Raw genomic sequence first — 19,607 nt, 5'->3', positions numbered from 1 at the left:
TTGATCTCTCTACTAAACTTATTATTGGGATAATTTTGTCTCCTTATTTACTTATTTAACTAAAAAGAAAAAAAATATATTTTTTTTGAAACACAAACAGAACATATATCAATGCACATGGTATTTTAAATTTGTTTTACATGAACATGCTCCCAAAATCCTTATTACTTTATTGAATTAATCCTTTCCTATCAACCCATGTTCATATGTTTTCCCACACTTAGTGGATACACATCTCTATCTTAAGCTAACCAAGGATTCAACTTGGGATTTTTTAATTTGTTTTTCTGCTTAAGGCTAGTAATGTGGTTATAGAACAAGAGGGAATTAAAAGCTCAAAAGGGCTAACAAGGGTGATGTAAAAGGTAAGCTTATTTGGGATAAGTGAGAAAAAATTTAAATGATGGCCTTAATCATCTCTTGGTATGTATCTATATTCTATATTGGACATATAGATTAAAACAAAGTAAAGATTACCAGAATAAAAAAGAAGGGTGAACACACAAGAATGAAATAATTATGGTTAAATAATGTAACCATACAGATAAGCTCAAAAACTCACAGGTTGTGTGTTCTCTGGCTTAAAAATTATATATCAGTTATGTATGTCATGCAAGTAGAAATAAAGAGTTCCCATTATTCTCAATGTGAATTTTAGGGTGGCCCTTAAAATCTTAGTGTTCTTCCTTGAAAAATGTTGAGCAAATTAACCAATCATTTATTGCTATATATATACATTGTGTGGATTGTTGTGATTCTGTTATACTAAAGTCTTTAGTTTACTATTTTTATTTCCAATTAATCTAGTTATCGTATGCTAAAAGGGTAAACTAACTAATTAATATATATATTCTATATCACAACTTAATAAGCTAAAATTGCAAGTAGACTAAACTAAGTATCTAAGATAAATATATAAACTAAAGTACAAAATATGGAAATATAGTAAAAATACAGAAAAAAAAGAAATGTGCAAGTACTGAAAGATAAATAAGATAAGGTAAAAAAAAATAAAAATAAAAATAAAGATAAAAATAGAAATAGAAATAAAAATACAGAAAAATAAGCAAAATAGGATAAAAAAAAGTGTCTAAAGAGTGGTTCACCAAAATAGTATGCCAGAGATGGCGACCTCCCCACACTTAAATAATAGCATCGTCCTCGATGCTCACTCAGGCTGGGTGTGAGAAGTGTCATCTCCGGAAAGATGGGCTGCCGGTGACTCTGTAGTAGGCTGAGGGTCTGCAGTCTTGGTAAGTGTAGGAGGAGCTGCCTGCTGAAGCGGGGGCTCTGTCTATATAGGAATCTCCAGATCTGTGGCCTGGATCTAGTGGGGCTCCTCATGGTGTGGTGCAACCTGCTCAGGTCCCTGCTCTGCCTGGGCATGTGCATCCTCCTCATGATCATCTGCCTTCGCATCAGATGGCTCAGAAGCGGTGTCAGGCTCAGAGGGGATGTTACTGCCGGATCGGATCATCAACTTTAGGTGCTCATAGCGTCGCTTGTTGCGACACTCCATGTGATCCCAGCGTGCGAAGAGCCGGTGCACAAGATGATAGATGGGCTCTGAGGCAGGTGGAGGTGCAGTGGATGGGGCTGGTGCAGCAGTGGATGCAGAAGGGGCAGCTGAAGATGTGGCTGCCTCACCTGAGGCAGTGAGAAAAGGTGGTCTGTACCCTAATGCCAGAAACTTTCTTCTATGAAGGATGATCTTCTTGCAGTCCGCAGCAGTTGGCTTCTCATCTGCAAGCTCCCAAGGCACGTCAGCTCGGCGGCCTAGCTGGGTGATCAGATAAGGGAAAGGGAGAGTGCCTCTGACATGGACGCTGGCCATATAATACCTGATGAAACGTGGAAGATATAGATCCTTACCCTCCATCACACACCAGATGAGGGTGATCATAGCAGCGGGCACCTCTGTCTCATGGGTGCTCGACATCACGTAATTACTCAGGATCTGCTGCCAAAGCCGAGCCTCATCATTCAAATATATCAGCTTGATTCTCTTAGGCATCACTGTATTCTTTCCCATGACCCATGGGGTAGTAGGATCAAGGGCTATTCTCTGCTTGACTGTATCCCAGTCAAATCTCATGTATCTCATATCCTCTTCAGCCTTTTGGTAACCGTCAGGCTGCTCTGACTTAGGCTGAAGCTAGAAGATGTCCTCAATAGCTTCCTCAGTGATTAAAATCTATTTCCCTCTGAGGTGCACTGCATCCAGGGAGGTCTTGAAATAGTTACAGTAGAATTCTCTGACCCAGGATGCATTGACCTCTGTCAAGTTCCTTTCCATGAAGAACCAGCCTCGTTTTATCTGTTCGGAAGTGTACTGGGTGAGTTCTTCTGGAATTTTAAGATTTCTCTCCAGGTAGAGGTTTTTGGCAGTGGCAAACACTGGATACTTGAGCTCACAGTATCTGTTTGCAAATTTGACTTTATTTGTAGCAGTGAGGAGCTGGTCGGCCTTTTCATGCGGGGTAAAGTTCTTTTCCCTCCTGGAATCATCGTGAAGGAGATCCAAAATAGAGGTAGAAGATTCTCCTCTTTTTCGTTTGCCGGTAGTAGCCTTGCCTTTTCCTTTGTTTCTAGGATCAGACATCCTGAAAAGCAGAAGTAGCAGGATATAATTGAAAAACTAAAGCAGGAAAACAAGTAGGCAAGTAGAGTTTGTCAATGTAAGCAAAAAGGCAAAAGAGTAATAGAAGCATGAAATGAGGTAAATATATGTACATTATGGATTGAATTTGAGTTAAAAGTCTGGGAGTAAAAAATCACAATCCAAAATATAATAGAAGTGGAATTCAAGTTAATTAGGAAAAACAGTAATCATGCCTTGAGTTAGAAAGTTAAAGTAGTTAGGGAAAAACCAAAAGAAGTTAGAAAGTGGAGCTAGTTAGGAGTTAAAAAAAAAGTTAAAGTGAGTGGCATGAAAATGGTTTTCGTAGTTACCAGGAATTTCTCAAACTTAAAGAACAATCAACTCATATTCAAGCAAGGAAGGCATTTAATTGATGATGATTCCTAAAGATAGAGTAAGTGTAAAAGGAGAATAAAATCATCAATAAGCAATTTATTACTCAGGGAACAAAAAAGAATAAGAATGCTAGCCCGTGCATTCATGAATTGGTTTGGTTGTAGCCAAGTAATGCAAAATAATGAGTTTTGAAACCAATATATGAATGGGGGTAGATTAAACCATAAGTTTGTAGAAAATTTGGGCAGCATTTCGGCTAAAATTGGATGTTCCCGGGTAGTAAACAGTAGGAAAAATCAGTTCATATTAAATTAAATAGTGCTGAAAAGGTTAACAAATGGCAAGAACACTAAAGAACAGTTTAACAGCAACATGAAATATGAAGAACAACATATGAACAGCACATCATTAGAGCAAATTTAAAATTGCGAATCGGATAAAAACAGTTAGCAAGAACGGTGCAATTATCAGGCCTAAATCCACTAACCACATCCTAGCAACCTAACCACCTAAAATCTACTACAATCATGCATCTCTAACTATCCGATTTCGAACAAAAACTGTAAAATATGCAACTAATTGACTAATCGGAAAACGAAATCAGGGTTCGGCAGAACCTGGTATGTAGAAACAGAAAGTAGGCTTAGAGAGATGGTGGTGGTGTTGGTGACGTAGCGGTGGTGGGTGGCGGCGTGGCGGTGGTCCGAGGTGGAGGCAGGGGCGGTGTTGGTGGTTATGGGTGGTTAAGGTTGAGGGGAAAAAGAGAGAAGGGGGTGAGGATTGTATTGTGGTGGCTGGTGATGGCGTGGTGGTGGTGGAGTGGTGGCGGCTCGAGGCTGGGGCGGCGACAGTGGAGTTTGGTGGTTGTGGAGGGAGGAGGAAAGGGGAGAAGAGGAGGGGAAGAAGGAGACGAAAAGAAAGAAGAAAGGGGTGGCGTCGGCGATGGTCCGGCGAGTGGGATGGCAGAGCGGCGGCGGGTCTGGGCGGCTGGGAGAGGTGGTGGTTAGGGAGGTTGGAGGAAGAGAGGTTGCAGATGGGGTTGGGGGGTTTTGCGTGAATGGGTAGGGTTTCGCGTGAAGGGGGGTTAGTGTTTTTGAATCCACGCGCACGCGTGGAGCACGCAATCGCGTGATTTGGGTGAAAAGGGTGTTGACGCGAACGCGTCATTGGCGCGATCACATGAATTGGGTAAAAGGTAAGGGACGCGTACGCGTGAAGCACGCGAACGCGTCGCTAAAAATTGTGCTAAATGCATAGTTCCAGCGTTGTTTTGGCACAACTCTCTGTTTCCAATAGGTCCATAAAATCCATACGACGCGGACGCATCGCTCACGCTTTCACGTGGGATGTGGGTAGTGCAAGTGACGCGTTCGCGTCAGGGACATGAACGCGTGGGCCGATTTATGCTAAACGCACACCAGCTGCACGATTCTAGCCCAACTTTCTGGGCGTTGGATCTTTACGCCGATTTCCATTTGATGCCCACGCGTGGCCTGCTCGCTCGCGTGGGGTGATTTTTTTGTGCAATTATGCAGTATGCAATATGCAATACTAATGTAGATGCTATGAATGATTCCAGGTTCAATGAAAATAAAATAAAATAAAAATAAACAAAACGAAATAAAATTGAAAAAGGAACGATCATACCATGGTGGGTTGTCTCCCACCTAGCACTTTTAGTTAAAGTCCTTAAGTTGGACTTTTGATGAGCTTCCTGCTATGGTGGCTTGTGCTTGAATTCATCCAAAAATCTCCACCACTGTTTGGAATGCCAATAGCCTCCGGGGTCCCAAACTAGGCATGTAAAGCCTTTGAGTAAATTCAAACAGGTTCTCAGGTTCCCGGGGTGTTGAATGTCAGAATAGATTCCAAGATTCCAAATCTTGCTCTTATATCCGCCTTTGTCTTGATTTATATTTTTCCAGCCGGGCAGTTTGGAAGTTGTATTCTCACCAAGATGGCCAATCGTTCTCCGAGACCCATTCAATCAAACTCGAAACCAATCCTTACACTTTAGGTTGAAGCGTGGAACCTTATTGAATCTTGCATACCAGCCTTGAGCATGAACTATTTCCCTTTTACTCTTAAAGCCGCAAAGAGCTCTAAGCTGACCATCTGTTTCAAGTAAACCATATTCAAGTGGAAAAGTAAAGATAAAAGCTAAGAATTTTACCCACTTGAAATTAGTATTGGGTGGTAATGGCCTTGGGATAGGTGTTTTCAGTGGTTTTGCAAGCTCTACTCCCTCGTGTTCTTCTGTGAATTCCTCCACTTCTTTGCAAATTTTTTCAATTTCAACCACATCTTGATCCAAGTCTTCGATATCTTCCTCATCACTCAAAGAATTCTTCCTCCGCATCATCTTCATATTCACTTGGGAAAGATTCTTCCATCTCAAAGAATTCACTTGCGGATGCAACTTTATTACTAGGAGAATTTGACTCGTGATCTTCATTATCAAGGAAACTTGCTTGTTGAATTATTCTGTCCAGTTCTTCATAGGATACCTGCTTCGGGGGCTGTGCACTATCCTTATCAACATCAACTGCGCTTTTTCTGACGGAACACTCCACCATTCTGGATTCCTATGGAGGTTCAGCGTCTCCTAAGTCTTCAACCAATTCTTCTTCTTCTATAATTTCAGTCTCCTCCACTTGTTCCAGTACAAAGTCATGCTCCGTGCTATCCAGTGGGGTTTCTAGTATCTCCTTCATGCTGCGTTCTTCATTAGATTGCCCACATGAAGCCATGGGGGTTCCTTGAATGTCCGAACGTCAGGGAGGTAGTCTATTTATCGCTTGATTCAATTGGTGAAGTGTGGCATGAAATTTCTCAAATGTTTCCTTGAGTTGCTCCCTAGATTCTTGGAGTGATGGATATGGACGTGGTGCATAGGAAAGTGGTGGTTCTTGGGAGTAATTGGGTTGGAATTGGGGTGGATACAGGTTAGGGTTATATGGAGGTGAATGGTGGTAGTTGGCTTGTGAGTGTGGTGGTTCAAAGCTGTGTTGAAGAGGTGGTTCAAAGGCGTATGATGGGGCTTGTCGGTAATTACAAAGGGGTCCACCATAACTACTGTTCTGACATGCATTATTGAATGGTCGTCATCCATGATAGTTTGGAAGGTGTTGTTGCCTAAAGGGTTGATCAGATCCTCGTGACTCCGTCCATCTCTGATTGTTTTGACCTTGATGCATGTTCCTGTTATAGTTTCCATTCCCTTCAACATTATTAGAACCAAACTCAAAGCGATAGGGGTGAGAATTCATAGTAAATAATAAAAATTAAAAGCTAAAATAAAAATAAATAAACAAGCAAAAGAAAATATTTACAATAACCAATAATAAGGCATACAGTTGCAACTCCCCGGCAACGGCGCCATTTTGAAGAACTGAAGGTTGATGGTTTAGAATTTACAACAATTCCCCGTTGCAAGTATAGTTTCTAAACCAAACAATCATCCTTTCTTACAAAAACTTTGGTTGTCACAAGTAACAAAACCCAAATAAATTTATAACCGAAGTATTTAAACCTCGAGTCGTCTCTCAAGGAGTTGCAGGGCAGTGTGATTTATTAGTGGTTATGGAAAAAAGGTATATTTTTGGGTTTTTAATGTATAGGATAAAAAGCAAGAATAATAAATGGCAAGAACGTAAATTGTAGGAATTAATTTAAATAAATAACAAAACTCTTGGCAAGGTATAAGGAATTGAAGTCCTATCCTAGTTACCCTTATCAGGTGTGAAGAAAATTGGATTCTGCTCCCACTTAAATTAACCCTTGCTAAACAAAGGAAAGTCAAGTAGACAAATTAATTTAATCCTCAGGTCCTAGTCAACTCCCATGGAGAAACTAGAGTTATTGGAGTGCAAATTAACCAGCCAAGAATTCCAATTCCAATCAACAGCTGAGTTGATAACTCAAGTGTCATAAATTACTTAACCAAAGCCAAAATGGGAAAATAAATCTAAATTGAATTGAAATCATTCATAAATAAACTAAAACAAAATCAAATCTAAAATACCTCAAAATATATTAATTAAGAAAATCATAACATGAATGGTTCGTAACTGGAAGATAAATATCAATTAAAGCAATAAAGTAAATAAAACTTGAAAATAAAATAAAGAAACATTGAACCTGTGATTGAAGAGAAATAATCCTAAACTGGAGAGAAATCCTAATCCTAATCCTGAGAGAGGAGAGAACCTCTCTCTCTCTCTAAAAACTACATCTAAAAACTTAAAATTATCAATCTAAATGTTGTTCTACGTCCCTCCCTATTTGATTCCTCTATTCTCTGGCTTATATTCTGTGTTTCTGGCTTGGATTTGGGCCGAAAAAGTGTCCAGAAATCGCTGGGGCGTTTTCTGTAGATTCTTGTACGTGGCGTCTGTCACGCGTCCGCGTGGGTCACGGGTTCGCGTCATGTGGGAGTTTTCCTTGTCACGCGTATGCGTCAATTGCGTTTTGCTCAAGGCGTGCGTTCGCGTCTTCCACGCGTTCGCGCCGCTGCATTTTCGCGCTAGGCACTCGTTCGCGTCGTCCATGCATTCGCGTCGCTACCTTTTCTTCAAAACTCCATTTTTGTATTTTCCTTCTATTTTTTGTATGTTTTCTTTTTGTCCTTTTAAGCCATTCCTACCCTATGAGATCTAAAAATACTTAACACACATATCACGGCATCAAATGGTAATAAAGGGTAATTAAAATTAATATTTTTAAAGCATAAGAAACATGTTTTTCATTTATATCATAAAATAAAAAAGAGAAGATACAACTATACAATTCACATAAATAAGTGAGTGAATGATTGAATAAATCACTTAAATTGAGCATAAAATACATTATAAAGTATGGGTTTATCAGTTATTCTTGATTGATCCATCGAATTATTGATACTAAGCCACGCCATGATGCCAATAAGTATAAGATTATGGATGGGGTTAAAAGTATGAGTCTAAGGTTGGTAGTTAAAAACAGTAGCACATGCACGGCACCATTTTATGTACACCTTTTTTACTCATTTACTGCCACGTGGGCTCCACCACCCTTGACCGTGGCATAGTTTTGCTACCCACAATTTCAGCTATGTGGGTCTCCCCTCGTTCCCTTCAGTCAATGCCTCATCCTTAAATTTCGTAATATAATTGTCTAGAATTTCCTGCTTGGCCCCATTCATCCATCTTGTCTTCTACTACTTATTACGAGTAGCGTTACTTAAGAGATTAATTAAAGCTTCTCATCATCACTATTTTATTTGTAACTAATTTCTCTTGAAAGAAAAAGATTCGTGTTCAACATATATTATGATATTATTGATGAATATGAAATTTCAAATTATACATAATCATATATAAGCACTACTTGCATACTGTGTTTTTAAATTATGATGATGAAAGCTTTAAATCATTATGTAATGTAATATACAAATTTAGAGTCAATTTATATTAGAATTTAGTGAATCGAAATCACCTAAAAACTAGTTTAAGAATAAGATGTTTCCTATTTATAACCCAGTTGTAAATTAAATTTTATTTTTAAAAAATATATATAAGACTTGTTTTAATATATGCATCTATCCGTCGCCATTAAATCAAATAAATTCCAATATCATATTAAACTTGAGAGAACACAATTTACTTCGAAAAATAGTTAAAAAATGAAAAATATTTATATTAATGAATTATCTAAAAACTATATTCATACGAGCGATAGAATTCATAATAGTTAATTATAGAAAACGAGAGAAACAAAATTGTCTACAAGTGTGATGGAGCTAGAGAATTTATGATGAAGAGAATATATAACAATTTTGTTACGTGTACATTTTTTATAAAAAAATATTATTTTGATACTAGTATTATCTTAATAATTAAATATGTGTTCTCTTTATTTTATTAATTAAAAAATAATTTAAATTCAAAATAATTAATAATAACCATATTTTTATACTGGTGTTAAACATACAAATAGTATTTTTCAATATATAATGGAGAGAAAGAAAAAAAATGTTGAATAGAGGAAAAAAAATGTATTGTTAGCCTGTAATTGGGAACTGCTTAAATATAATATATCAATGAGTAAACTATCAAATTAGTTCTCTACGTTTGGATAAATTTTTTTTTGGTCTTTAAGGTTTAAAATGTCTTATTGGAATTCAAAAAAGTTTCATTTAGTTTTAATGTAGTCTTATCGTGAGGTCAAAGTTAAATAATTAACGGAATGTCAAGGTCGATAATCTGGAGAACAAGTACAAGCTCTACAGGTACAAAGTCAACTGTGGATGCATCAATATATTTATTTATCATTCTCTTTAGTTCTATAGAAAATATTTCATTTAAATTGTAAAAAAAATGATAAATAAATGTATTGATGCATCCACTGTTGATTTTGTGCCTATTAAGCTTGTACTTGTTCTCCAGATTATCGACCTTGTTCTTGTATTGCTGTCCTGTAAGACATTTTGTTAATTATTTAACTTTGACTTCATGATAGGACTATATTGAAGCTAAATAAAACTTTTTTAGATTCAAATAGGATACTTTAAACCTTAACGATCAAAGCAGGATTACGCCCAAACAAAGGGAACCAACTTAGTACGTTACCTTAATAGTATTATTAATTATTTTTTGTTATATCGTTATAAGGCAAATGGTACTGGAACAAAAAAATGGACATATGACGTACTACAAGAAAATTAAATTTTTGCCACGCTTTTAAAGCGTGTCGAAAAGTGCAAAAAAGCGTAGCGATAGCTTTTTGCCTCGCTATTTGAGTTATCAGCACCCTTTTGAAAGGGTTTCATCTGTAAACGTATCGATTACTCTATCACCATGCTTTTTTTGATATATTGGCACGCTTTATTTTTGCCACGCTTTTATCTATTGTCACGTTTAAAAGCATGGCCATATGTATAACCCTATAGCCACACTTTTAAAGCACACCAAAAAGTGAACATACAACCATGCTTTCAGAAACATGCCCATTGGGTTGGTTTTGGCTAGGCTTTGAAAGCATGCCGATAGGGGACATATAACCACGCTTTTTGTTAAATGTACCTAGATGGGTAAACCTATTGCCACACTTTGGCTATATCCTTATCAAATTAAAAAAAATCATGGTATGTGCTTTTACATGTACTCTAATGTGCTCCAAAAAAAAAAATAAAAAACATTGACAAAAATCTATAAATATCATTTAAAAAGTTAAACAATAAAACTTAGTATTACTTTAATAGAATTCAAACCAAATTAGTAATATCAATCTCTTATAGCCATAGTAGTTATAAAATGCATCGGGATGAAAAAAATCATTTAAGATAGTTAAGTATAGTTCAAATCAGTCTAGCTTTATTTGGAGAGAGTCCAATATTACATTAGTTGAATCATCAAATCATAAACCCTGTGAACAAGTTCATTAAATCAATCCTATTGATGACACGTCATCTTAAGCGTTTTTTAAATTCTTTTTCTTATTTATTTTCTTAGATTTTAATTAAATTTCTTATGTTTTCTAATAAAATTTGATAAATAATCAAATATTTAGACTTGGGATAGTGTTTTTATGTTTTTAAAAATTCTGGGCTAAAAAAGTAGCAAAAAAATCAAGGCTTTTTTCACGAGGAAAGCAGAAAGAAAATAAAGGCGTAGCCCAAGGAAAACGAAGCTACGGAGCAAAAAGCACGCCTGGCAGACCCCCTTTCGCATTGCGTGCACGCTCGGAAGGAGGACCCTGCACCTGGCGGAAAGGACTTGAGCTCGGCGGCCTCACCGTGTGCCCAGCGGTCTCCCTTCATGCCTTACCTCCACCTAGTGGCCTCCATCTCACGCTTGGCGGACACACCCCTCAAAGAAGGTGTTCTTAGGATTTTGGCCCAAATTATCTCCAATCTAAGTCAGCTTAAAGGCAATTACAACTCTCAAGAGTCAATAATTAAGGCCCAAACTTAATAATCCATATCATTAGATGTAAAAATCTGGTTAAACTATAACTAAATAAGTAATTAATTAAACATGGACAAAAAGGGATGGAAATTTTAGAATTCATAATTTGAAAATTTAACTATAATAATTGGATTCAGTGAATTTTTTCGAGTGGAAAAATATAATTTTCTGTTTAAAAGTGCGTAAAAATGCATTCTGGTATTTAAAATATTGTACTGGCTTAAATCTGCTTAGTACTACAAGTGAGAAATTGATTATGAGTGAAGGGTGTTAAAAAATTAAAATTCATAATTTGGAAAAGTGAAAATAATTCGAATACAAATATAAACCCCTAATCTTAAAGGTTTTGGCCCAAAGTTGGGCAAACGGGTTGATGAGTGGATATTTTATACGGTTTTTGGCATTATTTTCTTAATGTTTTCAGTACATTTCATTAAGTTTTAGCTAATTTTAATAGGTTTTAACACAAAATTTACTCTTTGGATTCTACTTTGAGTGGTTGTGTTTTTGTTATGATTTCAAGTAATTTCTGGCTGAAATTGGCAAGTTTTGACCAAGTCTGATTTAGAGGCGAAGAACAGAATGTAGATGCTGTCAAATCTTGATGTCCATGCATTCAAATGAGCATTTCAGGAGCTACAAAGGTCCAAATGACGCAATCTCAACGGCATTGAAAAGATAACTTCTAGAGCTTTCCAGCAATATATAATGGTTTATACTTTTATTTGAAGGATACTACCCGTATTGGGCGTTGAACGCCCAATTCACCCCCCTTTCTGGAGTGACCATAGAACGAGCTATCACAACAAGAAAAACATCCATTTAGGTACACTTGAAAAGTGTAGCCAAAAGTAAAAAAAATGATGTCTTAGGCTACGGCTACGCTTTCTGGCTACGGCTATGCTTTTTGGGGTGATTCCTATTCGGCCGTTGCCTATTCTCAAAGGCTACGCTTTTGACGTTTGAGAATAGGGTGCGCTTTTCAAGTGATGTTGTCCAGGACCAAAGGCTACGCTTTTCAGCTTCCATTTTTTCCAGAATAGGCTACGCTTTTCAATGCTACTGCATCACCTGTAAAGCGTAGCCACATAGTCTACCATGGCTACTTTTTATAAGTGTAGCCTTAGGTCCCTCGTTTTTTTTTTGGTATACTATAGCTACTGTATATAAGTGTAGCCTTAGGTCTCATTTTTTTTTTTGTATATTATAGCTACTGTATATAAGTGTAGCCTTAGGTCTCGTTTTTTTTTGTATATATATATATATATAATTATCTAATAATTATTAATACAACATAATAGTTAATAATATGATTACATGTATAATAATTCTGCATTTTTATTTAAATGAGATGAATATTATAAAATAAAAATAAATACATAATAATACTAAATAATTTCTTTAAATAATAAAAATGATCTTTCACCAAAATATATTTCATTGAATTCATTAAAATATACTATCACTAAAATTAATTACTACAACATGAAATATTTCATTAAATTCACAAATTCACAAAATGAAATCTTTATAGTCTCTTTCATTAATCAATAATCATTGTACAAGTTTGCTTTATGATGCAAATAAAATGAGATCATACTATGAGAAAAGAAAAAAATAATCCTTAAAACACTTAAACTCTATGAACATTCCATATGAAAAAGAAAAAAAAAAGTGATACACATTACATAAGAAACTTGGTCCTTACACTAATCCTTGATAAATGTATTTATCAACATGTTTTGGTTCACTCCTCATTCAATATCAACATACAAATCTATTCTTCTTGCTGTATCACTTCTTCTGCCTTCTCTCTAGTCTCTCCATATCTAATTTAGCACAACCAAAGAAATTTGTTACTCTACCTTTCTACTTATAACTAATTTTTTCAAACCGAAACTAACCTGTTTAAGAGGCACTTGTGACAAAATTTGATGACACAAGACTTCCCATTTTTTACATTCTTGCACATAGTAGCAAAGTGTCTCATCTTTTTTCAGCACTATAAACATTGCAAAATTAAGATTAGAAACCAAAAAAACAACAAACAATTCTTTTTCTTACCATAGTGAACATGCAGAAATTTTTTGGAATCATTGTCACTCAAGTTAAGGTGGCAAGCTTTCGTGCAATACCTTGACAATGAAGATAATAATCAAAATTTTTAGGTCATACGAATGCCTAATAACCTACCTTGACAATGAAGATACTCCAATGCAACCACGACCTCAGTAGCATAAAATCTATGAATATTGAGAACTTAATGTTAGCTAGAGGAAAGTAGGAGCCATGTGCATGTAGTGGCATAATATTATTATACCTGGCAGCCTCTTCTTTAAAAGAAAATATAGAAGTTTAAATTTAAATTTTCAAAATATTGAGTTCTCTTGAATTGTTCGCTATTGGTAGAGGAAAATTCACCTATAAAGTTCTCATATATGTTGGAAATACGAAAGAGAAATAGGGAAGAACAAATTAAAACCTGCCAGTATCTCCTAATTACAAAGGTTTAACTGGCCTAAAGTGCTTTAAGCCTGTTCTCCACAGTCTATGATCTGCAAAACCAAGGTTACATAAATTTTAATGGAAGTCACCATTTTTAGGTTTTGAAGACTTCAACATTTAGCACAAGTTGAATATGTAATGATGTTAATAGAGTTTAATAATTTGAGACTCAGTATATGGTAAATTAATGAAGCACTTGAATAGAGTCCAAACCAGTTGTTCTCCTTCTTTTACAGTATTTTTTGTGATGCAGTTGTGAAGAGGATCCACATGTTGGCTATCATTGAGTTGAACACCAATAAAATGCTGTACTTCTCCCTGTTGAACCGAGTAAAAAAAAGTGCTTATCCATCCAAAACAAAATTTGTGTGGCAAAATATTAAAAGAGCTAACTTCTTCACTTGATTATGATAAGTTATACCTTCTGGTCACGCATAGGTTGCATATGGAACAAGTTCCAGAACTTTTTACCTGATGAGTTGAGCAGAAATAGCTTCAATAGCAATAATAGAAATAATAACTGCAGATATCATTAACCTAACAAAACTATTTGTACAAAATTAAGCTATCCAATTTAGTAGCCAATATTATAACTATAGAAACAGAGATCATTAACCTGATCAGTACTTTCTTTTACCCAGTTTCTATTACAATCTCTCTAGTACATAGCAATACAGGGAGTAAGGAAAAGATGGTCATACTGTCATACCATATTTCGCAATATCTACTCATGCATCCACTCCCAAAAGCTACTAAATACAAAAGACAGTGAAACTATATATATATACAAAAGTATAAAATCTATCTTTAAACATAGTTCTTGAATCTTGACTCTCATTTTTATAGTTCAAGCTACAAGGGCTAACCTCAGTATACAGTTTCTCTAGAATGACAAGGGCATTTCGATGATAGGCTCTCTAAGCATCAACCTATCAAATGGGAGAACAAATGAGAAAGAAAACACAAGGCTCTCTCAATTTTCAACACATAGGCCATAATGGTTAAGCAGCAGAATTAGCTGGAATAAACTTAACGGAAACACTATTAACACAATGACGTTCATCAGTGGGTGTCTTGAACCCCTCTCTTTTGAAAATATGACCCAAATGGCCACCACATGATACACAAGTTATCTCAGTCCTCCTCCCATCTGGGTCCGACTGAAAGTGGTTTATTCAATCAATGTTAGCGAAGGAAAAAAAAAGAGAGATGAATATCCAAATATTGAATAAGAAAAAGAACTCACTGAGCGATTGATGGCACCATGTAAACCCTCAAAGAAAGCAGGCCAACCATAACCAGAGTAAAATTTAGTGGAAGACCTATAAAGAGGAGTTGCACACCCAGCACAGTTGTAAACCCCTTCTTCATAGAACCTGTTATATTCTCCAGTACCCTTCAATTTGCACAAGTTCCCATTGCAGTCACATATTCTTAAATCTCAACTCAACTCACTTTATAACCAATTTCATGTCTTAAAAAGAACTTCTTAGATTGTGTTTAAACCCAGATATATATTTTCCAAAAACTACCAATGATTCTAAGAAATGGCACTAAAATAACTCAAAACAATGAGAACAGAAAAGGTTGGGGAATTGAATTCATACTCAGTTCCCTTTTGGCCTAGGATCCTGAACTACTCAGGGGAGAGAATGGCCCTACATTCGTTCTCTGATTTCTGAATGTGAAACCCTGTTGACCTTGCTATCCAATATTCACTCTTTCTCAAAAAGCTTTCTGCTTTCTCACACTGGATTTGCACGCAAGCCGTTTCTTATTTATAATAATAATGATGATGGAACCCCATTTGGATAAATAATCTGGGAAATTAGGGCAATCACTTGATAAACTTTGACTTCACTAGTTCACTAGTTCACCATCTATACCCACATTTAGATCCTTCTGCAACTCACCTAATTAGTACGACCACTACTACACTTATGAACAATACTTATCTTCAAGAAATGGAAAAGAGCTGCAATAGGGGACTGAACTAACCACTTAGAATTTAGAAACATTCAAGATTACAGCTCTTGAATCAAATTCCTTCCTATCAAGTTCTACAATGATCAGAATTTGAAATTAATCGACACAAACTTCTGAAACTAAAATAACTGTTATAACAGATGCTAGTCTAATAGATATAGTGCAGCAAATTGTCAAAATATGAAATAAACTAACTTCTTATTTCTAACTAACTTGACAGTTACAACAAATTAACTAACTCACAAATTCTCCAACCCAAAGCAAACTGAAAGTACCTCCTCATTGTCACCCTCAAGATCTGAATGTGGCTCAGTAACACTACAAGCAATTCCTCTCTTCCCTCTTTATTCCCTCTATGAGTGACTTGTTGAGTCCGTAATAAACAAGAAGACAATCAGAAACTATACATGAATGCGAGTTTTATGAAAGAGTGTGATTAGAATATTTGAGCTGAGACTCCAATGCCAAGTTATAGGAATCTATTCCAAAACAAGAAGCTAGAGCAATAATGATTTCTTCAAAGATATCCAAAGCCTAATGTTTAACAAGAGTGCCATTCAACTCTTGGTCAGTTTAGATAAATAACATGTTTCCCAAAATTTGTTGCATATCATAGAAAATGAAACGCAATTTTGGACAAAAAAAATTATTAATCCTCAACATGCTTAGGTATTAAGGCTGCATTTGGATTCAGTCTCACAAACAAAAATACAGAGAAAATAGACAAGCTGTATATTAAGTCACAGTTCACAAACCCTAAAATACCACACATCTTCATCAACAACATCATGCATGTTATCAAATCACAGTTCACAAACCCATATTTCATAGATTAAAACTCCCAAATTATAACACCTGAAATCGGAACCCTAAACCTCTGAAATTTCAGAACCAAATAGAAATCAATACATACATATTCAACGATGTGAGCACAGAGAAGACGATGATGAGAAGCACGGAGATGACGATGGTGACGGTGGCGTAGCAACATGATGAGGGAAAATCGATTCCACATAAACTAATCGGTAAGTGTATCAGGTCGCATCAAGTAGTAAAACTCACGAAAGTGAGATCGATCCCACAGGGATTGATGGATTAAGCAACTTTAGTATGGTGATGAATTTAGTTAAGCTAATATTTGGTAAATTGAGTGAAATTGGTTTGACAGAACGTAAATTGCAAGAAAGCTAGAGTGCAGAATGTAAATAGACGGAAAAGTAAATGGCAAGAAGCTTAAATGACTGAAACTTAAAGTGCAAGAAATTAAAAGAGCTTAAACTTAAATTGAAAGAAAGGTAAATAACTGAATCTTAAATTTCATGAAAGTAGAAGTGTAGAAACTTAAATGGCAAGAAAACTTAAATTGCATGAATTATAAAGGGAATTGGGTGCAAGGAATCAAAACAGGAATGGAAAATATAAATTGCAGTGAAATTAGAGAGATCTAAGTTGAAGAAATTCAAAGAAAATGATTCATCAGGGATTGGAGATATTATAATCCTTCATGAATCAATATCTTATCTTCTCTCTCTTCTTTTTCAAAACTACCTAACTAACTCTTCCCTTCCTTAATTTTCGAAAACTATCTCTCTTCTTTTTCAAAACCTCCTAACTAACTCTCATCTCTCTTAATTTTTGAAAAATTCTTCCTCTTCTCTCTCTTCTATTTTCGAAAATTCATTAACTAATTTTCAATTCTTTTTAAATTATTAACCATATTTTTTGAAAATTATTTAATAAATAAAATAAAAAATATTTTAATTCTTATTTATTTTATCTATTTATACTTCCTCTCTTCCCATCTCTATGATTCAAACTCTTCTTCTTTTCCTTCTTCCATGTTCACTTTTCTCTATTATTCTCTCTTCGTTCTTCACATCTGACTTTAAGGAGAAACTTCTTGCCAATTGGCACAAAGAGCTTTCTTCTTTTCCATCGTTCTTTTCTTTTCTTCTTATTTATGACCAGAAACAGGGATAAAGAACCCCTCTTGACTCCTGATCCTAAACCTGAGAAGACTCTAAGGAGGTGTTTACAACAAGCTAAAGCACAACACTCTGGAAGAGACCTTTCAAAAAGTTTTGAGCAAGAAACAGAGGACATGGCCGAACCTCAAGAGGAGCCAAGAAAGGTCCTTGGTGACTTCACCATGCCTACCTCTGACTTTTATGTTAGAAGTATCTCAGTACCTGCCATTGGAGCTAACAATTTTGAGCTTAAACCTCAGTTAGTCTCTCTTTTACAGCAGAAATGCAAATTTCATGGACTTCCAATTGAAGATCCACATCAGTTTTTAGCTGAGTTTTTACAGATATGTGATACTGTAAAGACTAATGGAGTAGATCTTGAAGTCTATAAGCTGATGTGCTATCCCTTTGCAGTAAGAGACAGAGCTAAATTTTGGTTGGATGCCCAACCTAGAGAGAGTCTTGACTCTTGGAAAAAGCTAGTTAATGCTTTTCTGGCTAAGTTCTTTCCTTTTCAAAGGATGAGAAAGATTAGAGTCGAATTTTAAACCTTCAGACAAAGAGAAGGTGAATCCCTCTATGAAGCTTGGGAAAGATACAAGCAATTGATAAGGAGATGTCCTCCTATCATGCTCTCAGAATGGTCCATCATAGGCATGTTCTATGATGGCTTGTATGAGATATCCAAGATTTCATTGAATAGCTCTGTAGATGGATCCCTTCACTTGAAGAAAATGCCTGTAGAAGCAAGAGAGCTCATTGAGATGGTTGCAAAAAACCAGTTCATGTACACTTATGAAAGGAATTCTGTAAACCATGGAATCCCTCAAAATAAAGGTGTTCATGAAGTTGAAATTCTAAATGCCATCCTGGCTCAGAATAAGATATTGACTCATCAAGTCAATATGATTTCGTAGCATCTGACTGGAATGCAAACTGCAGCTGGCAGTAATCAGGAAGCTTCTTCTGAAATAGAAGCTTATGATTCTGATCAACCTACCATGGAGGAGGTGAATTACATGGGAGAACCCTATGGAAACACTTACAACCCTTCATGAAGGAATCATCCTAACCTCTCATGGAAGGATCAACAGAAACCTTAGCAAGGTTTCAATCAAGGTGGAAGGAACCAGAATAGGTTCAATAACAGACCACCAATTCCATCTTCTCAAGGGAATATGGAGACCTCTAAGCAGAGCCTTTCTGACTTAGCCATTCTTGTCTCCAGTCTCACTAAGACCACCCATAATTTCATTAATGAAACAAGGTCCTCCATTAGAAACTTGGAGGTACAGGTTGGTCAACTGAGCCAAAGGATCCCTGAGACTCCTCCTGACACTCTTCCCAGTAACACTGAGGTGAATCCAAGAGAAGAGTGCAAGGCCATAACCATGGAGGTAGAGGCTAAAACAAGGGAGATTGGGAAGGCGTTGAACTCCAGTAAAGAAGCCTTCACTGGGAGTTCAACGCCCATAATGGCAGTAAGCCTGGCGCTGAATGCCAGTGAGGAACTCCTCACTGGGCGTTCAATGCCCATCCTGGTAGAAAAGCTGGCGTTGAATGCTGACGAACGAATTTTCTGCTAGTAAAGAAATTCACAAATAAATTCTCGTTGCTAGTATAGTTTCTAAACCAACAGAGAACCCTTTCGTACAAAAGTTTTGGTTGTCACTAAAGCAAACCCAATAGAATTAATAAACCAAAGTATTTAAACCTCGGGTTGTCTCTCAAGGAATTTCAGGGAGGTGTATTTATTATTGGTTATGGAAGATTATCTTTTTGGGGTTTTTGAATAAGGAATAAGAAAAAGTAAATTGTAAGAATTAAATTAATGACTAATAAAACTCTTGGCAAGGTATGAGAACTGAAAATCCTATCCTAGTTATCCTTATCAATTGTGATGAGAATTGTTTATTGCTCCCACTTAGTTAACCCTTACTAAATAAAGGAAAGTCAAGTGGACTAGTCAATGGGATTCCTCAAGTCCTAGTCAACTCCTGAGGAAAGATTAGCTTTAGAGGGATCCAGATCAACCAGCAAATTCCAATTTTCAATCAACAAGGAGTTTGATAACTCAAGTGTTACCAATTACTCAACCAAAGCCAAAAGGGGAAAAATCCAAATTATTTATATCATAAATAGAAGAAAGCAATCATAAATCTGAAATATGTCAAATTGTATTAAATAAAGAAAATCAAGTCTGACATTGGAAAGTTCATAAATCAA

General features: G+C 36.0%; 1 non-coding gene and 1 pseudogene across 1 annotated transcript; both read right to left on the bottom strand.

The window, feature by feature from the left end:
* Positions 1 to 14,329: 14,329 nt before the first annotated feature.
* On the bottom strand, positions 14,330 to 16,429 carry LOC107648754 (peptide methionine sulfoxide reductase B5-like; annotated as a pseudogene).
* A 1,479-nt stretch (positions 16,430 to 17,908) lies between these two features.
* Positions 17,909 to 18,012, bottom strand: LOC148555522 (small nucleolar RNA R71). The gene has a single exon (XR_015887208.1). It is a non-coding gene; the product is annotated as a small nucleolar RNA R71 (small nucleolar RNA).
* Between the last annotated feature and the right edge of the window lie 1,595 nt (positions 18,013 to 19,607).

This window comes from Arachis ipaensis, chromosome B6 (assembly GCF_059453495.1).
Source record: "Arachis ipaensis isolate K30076 ecotype BB chromosome B6, ASM5945349v1, whole genome shotgun sequence".
Lineage (NCBI taxonomy): Eukaryota > Viridiplantae > Streptophyta > Magnoliopsida > Fabales > Fabaceae > Arachis > Arachis ipaensis.
Note: the sequence above shows the minus strand (reverse complement) of the source record. Positions and strands in the feature narration are given on the sequence as shown.